Source organism: Rana temporaria, chromosome 4 (assembly GCF_905171775.1).
Source record: "Rana temporaria chromosome 4, aRanTem1.1, whole genome shotgun sequence".
Classification (NCBI taxonomy): Eukaryota; Metazoa; Chordata; class Amphibia; order Anura; family Ranidae; genus Rana; species Rana temporaria.
Window position 1 is genome coordinate 17,267,202 of NC_053492.1, and position 10,852 is coordinate 17,278,053.

Genomic DNA, 10,852 nt, shown 5'->3' on the forward strand with positions numbered 1-10,852 from the left:
AGTTGCAGTAGTGCATAAATTATAAAACAAACATTAGATAGTAGAGAGTCATAGTACTTTCACCCAATATTAAGTGAATATGTGACTGGTGACAGAACGGAATAAGCATGTGTATTCAATCCCCTATATGGCTTAAGGTCTGTGTGGTCATAAAGAAGCATAGATTATTTTTGAGCCAGTCATAAAATCATAGATTCCCCAATCAAGGAGTATCCCATTAGAGAAGCGTGTATAACTTGATTTATACATGGGGAAAAAATATAAATTAAATAGATTAATTGAAGATGAATCACTGGAAACCTCCCTATCTAAAAGCAAATGGGATGAGAAACCTAAGGAAAGGCGTCAGGGTAATATCATTAGAGGGTTCGTATATAGATGAAGACTAGGACATAATAAAAATTAAATTAATAAAATATAATAAAATAATAAAAATTAAATTAATTAAAACTATGGTGGATTTATGGGGTGTTGTATAAAGCATATACAAGGGAGTGACTAGCATAGACCCCAATGTAATACAGGTTAAAGCTTTCTATCCTTTTATACCTAGAAACCCATGGACCATGGGTAAGAATTAAATATGAGGACATAATGGTGGTAAAGATGATAGAGAGGGGTGAGGGGGGAGGAAGTATCACAGTGTCTCACTAGAGTGGCACAGGTACCAGTCCCATTGGACCCTTTAGTATACCTACTAGGGGCCATCGACCCTGGAGAGTTTACAAAAGGAAAGTACTATATGGTAACAAGACTGTTGTATTTGGCAAGAAAACTCATTGCACGTTATTGGATGGCTCCGGGGGTCCCCACGGGGGAAGCAATGGATTGCATATGTCAACTCCCTGTTGGGAAGAGAACACCTGGCTTATAAACGAAGGAAAGCAGAGGGTAAATTTGAGGAGATTTGGTATTCCTGGCTGAGAGATGTGAGTGTAGCACCACCAAAATTGGTGACGGACAGATTTTCTATGTAGAGTGCAGAGGACAGGGGGAGGGAGGGGGGGATATAAAAAGATAGAGACGTACATTGGAATATTATAGGAATATAAAAATGTGGTATTATGTGGTAAAATGTATGTCAAATGAAATGTAATGGATGCCGAATAGGCAATGTATGAAATAAGAAAAGAAAAGAATAAAAATAAAGTGGATTTAAAAAAAAAAAAGATAGAGAGGGGTCAATACATTGTTGTAAATTAGAAGTTAGAAATGAAACAGTTGAGGTCGATATCCAGGTTGAGGCCTCCTGTGGCTAGGGTCCCCAACCTGTGTATCCAGCGGGTCTCATTTTGTTAGACCTTGATCTTTTTGTTGCCGCCCCCCAGGTGTTCTTTAATAATATCGACTCCATAGAAGGTAAGGCAAGATGGATCTTTTTGGTGCACTTCTTTGAAGTGTCTGGAGAGAGACTGGGCCAGATTCAGAAAGATCAGCGGATCTTTCTGCTGGAGTAACGTATATCATTTACGTTACGCCGCCGTAAGTTTTTCAGGCAAGTGCTTTATTCACAAAGCACTTGCCTGTAAAGTTGCAGCGGCGTAGCGTAAATCACCCGGCGGAATTCAAATTCGGCGGGTAGGGGGCGTGTATCATTTAAATGAAGCGCGTCCCCGCGCCGAACGAACTGCGCATGCGCCGGCCGCGACTGAATCCCAGTGTGCATGCTCCAAATGACGTCGGCAAATCGTCATGCTTTCGTCGTGAACGTAAATTTCGTCCAGCCGTATTCGCGAACGACTTACTCAAACAACGTAAAAAATTCAAATCTCGGCGCGGGAACGACGGCCATACTTAACATTAGCTACGCCTCATATAGCAGGAGTAACTATACGCCAGAAAAAGCCGAACGCAAACTACGTAAAAAAAAAGCGCCGGGCGGTCGTTCGTTTCTGAATCGACGTAAATACTAATTTGCATATTCCTTGCGTAAACAAACAGAAGCGCCACCTAGCGGCCAGCGTGAAATTTCAGCCTAAGATACGACGGTGTAAGACACTTACACCTGTCGGATCTTAGGGATATCTATGCGTAACTTGATTCTATGAATCAGGCGCATAGATACGACGGCCGGACTCAGAAATACGACGGTGTATCAGGAGATAAGCCGTCGTATCTCTTTTCTGAATCCGGCCCGATGTGTTTTGGGAATCCCTTACGAATATTTTTAATGTGTTCTCTTATTCTAACACGTAAGGGTCTGGTGGTACGGCCAACATATTGAAGCCGGCAGGGACATTCTATAACGTAAGTCACATGTGTGCTGTTACATGTGATCAGTTCTTTAATTTGAAAATTCTTTGTTAAACACATGGGACTTGAAAGTTGTGCGTCTTCGAGGCTGCGGTCTGTTGGTTTTGCAGGGAAGGCACCTTTGGCATCTATAGAACCCTTTGAGTTCTGGACATATGTTCACCTGTGTTGGGGGGTCAAGTACATTATGAACAAGATGCGTTCTCAGTGTCGGTGCCTTACGTTAGATGAACCTTGGTTTTTTTGGCAGTATTGCGGCTAAGGTTCTGTCCGCCTTCAAGATGGGCCAGTATTTTTTAAAAATTTGTTCCGGTTGTTGGTATTGGTTACTGTATTCAGTGATGAAGGCTACAGGTGATAGTCGATGCCCAAGGCCTCATATGGCACGTCCGTGCCAAACACCCAGGATCCAGCCACGACAGCTACATATACCGTCAAAGCACCATCCCAACAGAATTTGAACAGAACGTGTACGGGAACAGCTGGCTGGTTGGTGAGTGACATGGGTGTCAGGAATGACTGTCCGCCCCCATGATGCAGACATCACGAGGGGCACATGCACGACTAACATCCTCCTGTCTTTTCCCTTCCAGGTGACTCTGCATGTGCACTTGGACCCCATCTCATGACTCCATTCCAGAATCCCCAAACCCCAGGAGAGGAAAACTACAATGCTGCACACATACGTACCCGTGGAGTGGTGGAACGCACCTTTGGCATCCTGACGTCCCGTTTCCGATGCCTGGATAAGTCTGGGGGTACCCTGTTGTATTCCCCAAACTTTGTGTGCCAGATCATCGGTTCATGTTGCATTCTGCACAACTTTGCCGTGAGAAAGGGCCTGGAGATTGACCTACGTGATGACCTGACCCTCGAACCAGACAATCCCCCCCAAACCGAGAAAACCCCGTCTGCTGAGGGAACAGCAATCAGGAGATGCCTCGTGGAACGTATCTTTACACGTTAAACACACACATTCATCATGGCACAAGGAGAATGCACACCACTGTGGTCCCTAGCACACACCCCACATCCTCATCAAATTGGATTAGCCCAAGTCCACTGCACGGGACTTGGGAGCAACAACGCCACGCCAAGGCTCCAGTTATGTTGCTGTACATTCATACAACATTCACACGGCCGAGGGTGACACCCCTTTGCTGGCAGGAGTGTCCCCCCCCCCCCCACATTCACACACCAGTCACACTAATCTGCACGCCTCACCGTGTGCATTATGAATACAAATAAATACTCTTCACCAGAGCCATAATATAAATAAATAAACACTCTTCACCAGAGCCATAATAAAAATAAATAAACACTCTTCACCAGAGCCATAAAGAAAAACTAATTGCCCTGACTGCTGCCACGGCCATGGCTCTGCAACTGCCTGGTTGACGGTGGGGGGGGGGGAAACATCAGGCGGAAGAGCATCCACCAGGGCTGGAGGCCTGCCCTCTAATGCCACCGCTATACGACTCAGGAGGTTGTTGGTCTCCGTCTGAACTCCCACAATGGCAACTGTGTGGCCCTGGACGGACTCATTCAGGGTCCGCACCTCTGCCACAAGGGTAGCCATGGTGGTCTGGAGATCACGCAAGCAGGATATTGTTGCTGTGGTATTGGCTGCCACATACTGCAGACCATCCGTGATGTGTCCCCTGTCGCCAAGGCTGTCGGCCACTCTACTCAGGTCTACTCCTGGGCCATCTCACCCATAAGGCGGGTCTGTGTGTCCTGGGCAGTAGTCAGGGTCACAGGCAGGAATTCCGGTACCCCCCTGGTTTTCCTGGTTGCCTTCCTGGGCCCACGAGAGGCTTCAGGCCTGGCATAGGGGGAGGGACTTGAGGGAGTGGGTGGGTTGGGGATGGAGCCAGAGGGATTAGAGGGAGTTGGTGTGTTAAGGGTGGAGACAGAGGGACTCGAGGATCGTTGGCTTGACATCCGGGATGGACCAGCCGAGGTAGACGAATCCTCCTGGTAGAGTGACACCTCCTCCCCCAAATGCTCCGCATCCTGAATGACCTCCTCACTGGAGGTCTGGCCACCACTCTCCTCGAACCAATGCTGCTTGCCTTCCCTGGGGGTCAGGGGCATCTTCATCAGACGAAGAGGGTGTGGGACGGGCAGGGGCAGAATCATCGGGGGATGGTGTGGGACGGGCAGGGGCACCAGATGGGCCAGCTCCCTCCTGGACATCTGCAGATGACACAAAACATTCACATGTTGGTGGACCCACACACTTGTTACATATTCCCTTCCCCCCTCACATGCTACACACCAGATAGTAGAATAAAAACACACTTACCTGTCCTCAAGGGCGGCTGAACTGAGTCATAGCCGGGCATTCCCTCCACTTGCACCCTGGTAAGGCAGCGGGCAACAACCTCCTCGTCAGGAGTGAGACGGACCCTGGAGGCAGGTCCACCACCAGTGCCCCTGGCATGGCTCGCCATGAGAGCCATCTTCTCCTTAACCCTCCGGCGAAGATCATTTATCTTCTTCCCAATATCTTTTGGCCTCCTTGCCTCATTGCCCACGGCATTTACCTGATCCGTGATCCTCTGAAGGATCTCGTCCCTTCTCCCCTTGCTGGTATTCTTGCTGCGGGCCCCATGGAGGCGATCATAGTACCTCTCCATGGCAGCAAGTATTATGGCTTTCTCCTCTGGAGAGAAATTCTTTTTGCGGGTCCTAGAACGCTCGGCAGACATGTCTTCAATCTGTGCAAAAGTAAAGCCACCAATCCACCAAACCAGACAGGTGTACTTTTGGTACTTTTGCACTCGACGGGCGCATGTCTGGGCGTATTTATGCCCTGGGCGTAAACAGTGGGCCGGCGTAACTCAGGAATAACGCCAGGCGTAGTTGTGAGCATGCGCAGAGGGGCGCGGGACATGCGATCACATGACGGCCGTCCGTTCGGCCCTTCATTTGCATGGGGTCACGGTTCATTTAAATGGATCACGCCCACTTCCTTCCTACTTTGAATTACGCTGACGAATATACGCTGCGCCAGCGCAAAAATAAACGATTCTGATTAGAGAATACGGAGCTTGCCTCTCTAAGTTACGTCGGCGTAACGCATCCGAGATGCGCTACGCCGGCATAAAGATGCGCCGATCTACGAGAATCTGGGCCATAGTGTGTAGAGGATATATATGCATCCCAGGTGTTGTACATATATTTATACACTGTATAGTTTAGCTAGATCAGCTCTTCCTAATTTACTGGCAGGCAGGTGATTGTGCTAGCTGCAGTATTCTCACGTGGTGTACTGCCTTTGTCCTCTGTAATTTGAACCTAAAGCTACTTGGTGTGTACTGCCCGTGTGTCAGAGAAATGTCCGTAGAAGTACTGGCAATCTTGCCAGTAGAAGAAATGGCTATAGAAGAAGTACTGGCAATCTTGCCAGTAGAAGAAATGGCCATAGAGGAAGTACTGGCAATCTTGCCAGTAGAAGAAATGGGAGCCATAGGCTCAACATGTGACAGGAAGATCCTCCTCCTGCTAGCCTATAAAAGGCTGCCACTGTCTGATCCAAATTGCTGGATTGTCGTCAGCCTTCCTGAGTCTCTGTATTACTGCTGTTTGGATTTCCTGTTGTGACCCGGCTTGTTCCTGACCTGTCTGATCCGCTCTCCTGGTTTGACCCCCTGGCTTGCTTTACGGACTTGTTACCTTCTCCAGCACCTGATCCCGGCTTGTTTCACGGACTTTGCTTCAGTTATCTGTTCCTGCCTGTTTTCCAACACCAGACCTTTGGCTTGTCTCCACTCCTGCAAACCTGCATCTCCTGCCTGGATCCACAGTGTTTGATCCCCAGCCGGCTTCCACTGTTGCTCCTTGTGCACACTTTGCTAAGTGTTACCGAGGACTCCTAGAGACTGCAGCCCAGCGGTGTTTCCTGTATTCTCCAGTATTCTTCAGGCACCCACCAGCTCTTCTGTCCTGGATCCATCTGGCAACCTGTGCTTCTCTGGGCACTACACCCTCTGTACCCAACCTCAGGGGTGTACTGCACTTAGCCGCAAGGGGAGCCCTCTCAGCATTTCGGCCTCCAACCAGGTACGTGACACCGTGTCCTCTGCAGTTTGCACCTAAAGCTACGTAGTGTGTACTGCCTGTGTCCTCTGCAGTGTGCACCATAAAGCTACGTGGTGTGTGTACTGCCTTTGTCCTCTGCAGTTTGCACCTACCTAAAGCTACTTGGTGTGTACTGCCCGTGTCCTCTGCAGTTTGCACCTAAAGCTAAGTAGTTTGTACTGTCTGTGTCCTCTGCAGTGTGCACCATAAAGCTACGTGGTGTGTGTACTGCCTTTGTCCTCTGCAGTTTGCACCTAAAGCTACTTGGTGTGTACTGCCTGTGTTCTTTGCAGTTTTCACCTCAAGCTACGAGGTGTGTGTACTGCCTTTGTCCTCTGGAGGCCATTAGTATATCTGGAAGGACAACAAGGAGAGGCAGAGAGTCACGAGGGCAAGCAGGCTCTGCACCTAGAGGCAACAGTGCTGGTCGTGGACACGGTGCATCCTCATCAGCACGTGGCCGTTGGACATGCTCGTCCTTGTTTTCGGCAGCTGGCCGTGTTGAGCCGCAACATGTCGAAGACTTGGTAGAGTGGATGACCAAGCCATCCTCATCCTCCTCATTCTCTCTCACTCAGGCTCAGGGTACTTTGTCTGGCAAAGCAGCTGTCAAGGCGTCATCTTCCCTCTGCTCAATGGCATCAGTCACTCCTTCCCTAGCCCCACCATGTCCTCCTGAGGAGTCCCCCGAACTGTTTAAACACAGTGTTGGGTACATGCTGCATGAGGATGCACAGCGTTTTGAAGGCTCCGATGATGGTACACAGCTAGAGGAAGGCAGTAACGTGATCCCAGAGAGAGGGGGTGCCCAAGAAGGACAGCAATCTGGCAGTCATGTTCCCCCAGCTGCAGCATACTGCCAGGTTTTCTACAGTGATGAGGAGGGAGGGGATGATGAGGTCACTGACTCTACGCGGGTGCCTGATAGAGGAGGAGGAGGAGGCACAGGCACATCTCCAACGAGGCAGGATGCCCTCCAGGGGCCAGCTTAAGGGCAGCACACCAAATGCATCACAACGCAGAGCTACGCATGTGCAGGGCGCTGCTGTGTCTCAGCGTTATTCCAAAAGTTCTTTGGTGTGGGCCTTTTTTGAGACGGGTGCATCAGATCGCACCGCTGCTATTTGCAACATAAGTCTCAAGCGTATCTCGCGTGGCCAAAACATCACCTGCTTGGGCACCACATGCTTGACCAGACATATGTCGATCTGCCATGCAGTTCGTTGGCAAGCATACCTCAAAGGCCCACACCAAAGAACAAAGCGGACCTCCCCTTGCCCCTCATCAACTGGGATCTCCAACCCCACTATACCCTCAGTCCTCTCTGAAGCCTGCACTGATAGGACTGAAGGTGTAGAATTAGGTGTGTCGCAGCCTAGTACATGCGGGCAATCTACTATCGGTACACCGATGGCAGATTGTACCAGGCAAATTTCCCTGCCCCAGCTGCTGCAGCGCCAAAAGAAGTTCTCTCCCAGCCATCCACATGCCCAGCGGTTGAATGCTAGCTTAGATAAATTGCTAGCACTTCAACTGCTGCCTTTTCAGTTGGTAGATTCTGCCCCCTTCCGTGAGTTTGTGGAATGTGCGGTACCTCAGTGGCAAGTTCCCAAATGCCACTTTTTCTCATGGAAGTCGATTCCGGCTCTCTGCCTCCATGTGGAAGGCAATGTCCATGACTCGCTGGACAGGGCGGTCAGTGGTAAGGTGCATATTACCGCTGACTCATGGTCCAGCAGGCATGGACATGGACGTTACCTATCTTTCACGGCGCATTGGGTGACTGCTGGCAGCTGGGAAGGACGCAGGACAAGGTACAGTAGTGTTGGAGGTTGTTCCACCACCACGCCTCCAAAATGCTGATGTGTCCTCGGAATCAGCGGTGCTCCGTAGGCATTCAAGGGGCTACGCAGGTACGCAGGCGAAGAGATGCCATGCGGTTCTTGAGCTGGTGTGCTTTGGGGACAGGAGCCAAACTGGGCCAGAGGTTCTGTCAGCTCTGCAGGGGCAGGCTCAGAGGTGGTTGACGCCATGCCAGCTTAAGCCAGGAATGGTGGTTTGCGACAATGGCACCAACCTCCTTTCCGCCCTGCGACAGGGACAACTGACCCATGTGCCCTGTTTTGCTCATGTCCTTAATTTGGTGGTGCAGCGGTTCTTACAGGATGTCCCGAAGCAGGCCAGGAAAGTCTGTGTGCATTTCCGATGGTCATATAGTGCCAGTGCTCGGCTGGCAGACCTCCATAGGGAATACAACCTGCCCAAGAACCGCCTAATCTGTGACATGCCCACCAGGTGGAACTCTACGTTGGCCATGCTGCAGCGGCTGCATTTGGGGATGCGTGGACATTTATAAACAACAACAAAACATTTTTTTATTAAAAATGTCAAAATTAATTAAAAAAAATGGGTTATTAACCACTTGCCGACCGCGCACCGCCGTTATACGTCCACAAGGTGGCTCGGCTGGGCGAGAGCACGTAGTATGACGTCCTCTCTCCCAGCCGCCACTAGGGAGCGCGTGCCCCCCGCTCGCCCCCGACTCCCGTGCGTGTGCCCGGCGGGCGCGATCGCCGCCGGGCACACGCGATTGCTCGGTACAGAGCGGGGACCGGGAGCTGTGTGTGTAAACACACAGCTCCCGGTCCTGTCAGCAGGGGAAATGCTGATCTTCGGTTCATACAATGTATGAACAGAGGATCAGTGTTTCCCCTAGTGAGGCCACCCCCCCCCCACAGTAAGAACACACCCAGGCATACTTAACCCCTTCCCCGCCCCCTAGTGTTAACCCCTTCACTGCCAGTGGCATTTTTATAGTAATCCAATGCATTTTTATAGAACTGATCGCTATAAAAATGCCAATGGTCCCAAAAATGTGTCAAAAGTGTCCGAAGTGTCCGCCATAATGTCGCAGTACCGAAAAAAAAATCGCTGATCGCCGCCATTACTAGTAAAAAAAATGTAATAAAAATGACATAAAAATACCCCCTATTTTGTAAACGCTATAACTTTTGCGCAAACCAATCAATAAACGCTTATTGCGAATTTTTTTTATGAAAAATATGTAGAAGAAAACGTATCGGCCTAAACTGAGGAAAAAAAATGTTTTTTTATATATTTTTGGGGGATATTTATTATAGCAAAATGTAAAAAATATTCATTTTTTTCAAAATTGTCGCTCTATTTTTGTTTATAGCGCAAAAACTAAAAACCGCAGAGGTGATAAAATACCACCAAAAGAAAGCTCTATTTGTGGGAAAAAAAGGACGCCAATTTTGTTTGGGAGCCACGTCGCACGACCGCGCAATTGTCTGTTAAAGCGACGCAGTCCCGAATCGCAAAAAGTACTCTGGTCTTTGGGCAGCAATATGGTCCGGGGGGTAAGTGGTTAATCTGTTTATTTGATCTGATATTGATTGTTTTTTCTGTATTGCTCTGTCTTCAGAATACATGTACTACTAGCCGGACAGTTCTTTTCCCTTTGAAGAAGCCCGATCTATGGGCGAAACATGTTGGGAATGCCAGCTGATACTACTGTCCTGTAATACTGTATCGTTCTAATATTTGTACTCTCCCTTTTTTTGTTTTATGTTATATTTTTTATTTTGTTCTACAAAATAAAAATATTTTTATACAAATTACTTGATTTATCGATATCTGCTTTGCACCCTAAAAAATCCCATCTATCTCCCAATTTTTTTAACCAACCCCGGGATTTTGGTGCTTTATTACTGCTTGGACACCCACAGTCTTACAAACAATCAAAGTTAAATACAGGGATATTCTTGAGCAAAACCTGTACCACTCTGTGTGTGATTTGAGGCTAGGACGGAGGTTCACCTTCCAGCAGGACAATGACCCCACACACACTGCTAAAGCAACACTTGAGTGGTTTAAGGGGAAACATGTATCAATCCAATCGATTTACTGATTAATCACCTTGGGCCTGATTCTCAAAAGAGATACGCAGACTTAACTGCTGTTCAGCCTGTGTATCCCTGTGCCTAACTTTGGAAACGATTCTCAAAAGGCTTTTTCCAAAGTTAGGCAGAAAATCTGACATGTGTAAGACACTTACACGGTCAGATTTTAGGATGCAGTACCGCATCCGCCACTGGGGGCATTTCTCATTGAAATGCAGCTTTGCGTATGCAAATGAGGACTTAAGCAGATTTTCAAAGCATTTCATCACTGTGATTTCTGCCTAAGTTCCGAATTTGCCTGCGCAAAACTAGGGCTGGTTTTATAATGTGGAAAGTTAGTCACACATTGTAAAGGCCCATTCCAGCGACGGCATTTGGTATGCATTCCCGAGGGAGAACTCCACGGCAATTTTAAAATTCAAAACCGGCATGGGTTCCCCCTCAGGAGCATACCAGGCCCTTAGGTCTGGTATGGGTTGTAAGGAGACCCCCCCACGCCGAAAAATTGACGTAGGGGGTCCCCCTACAATCCATACCAGACCCGTATCCAAAGCACGCTACCCGGCCAGTCAGGAAGGGAGTGGGGACGA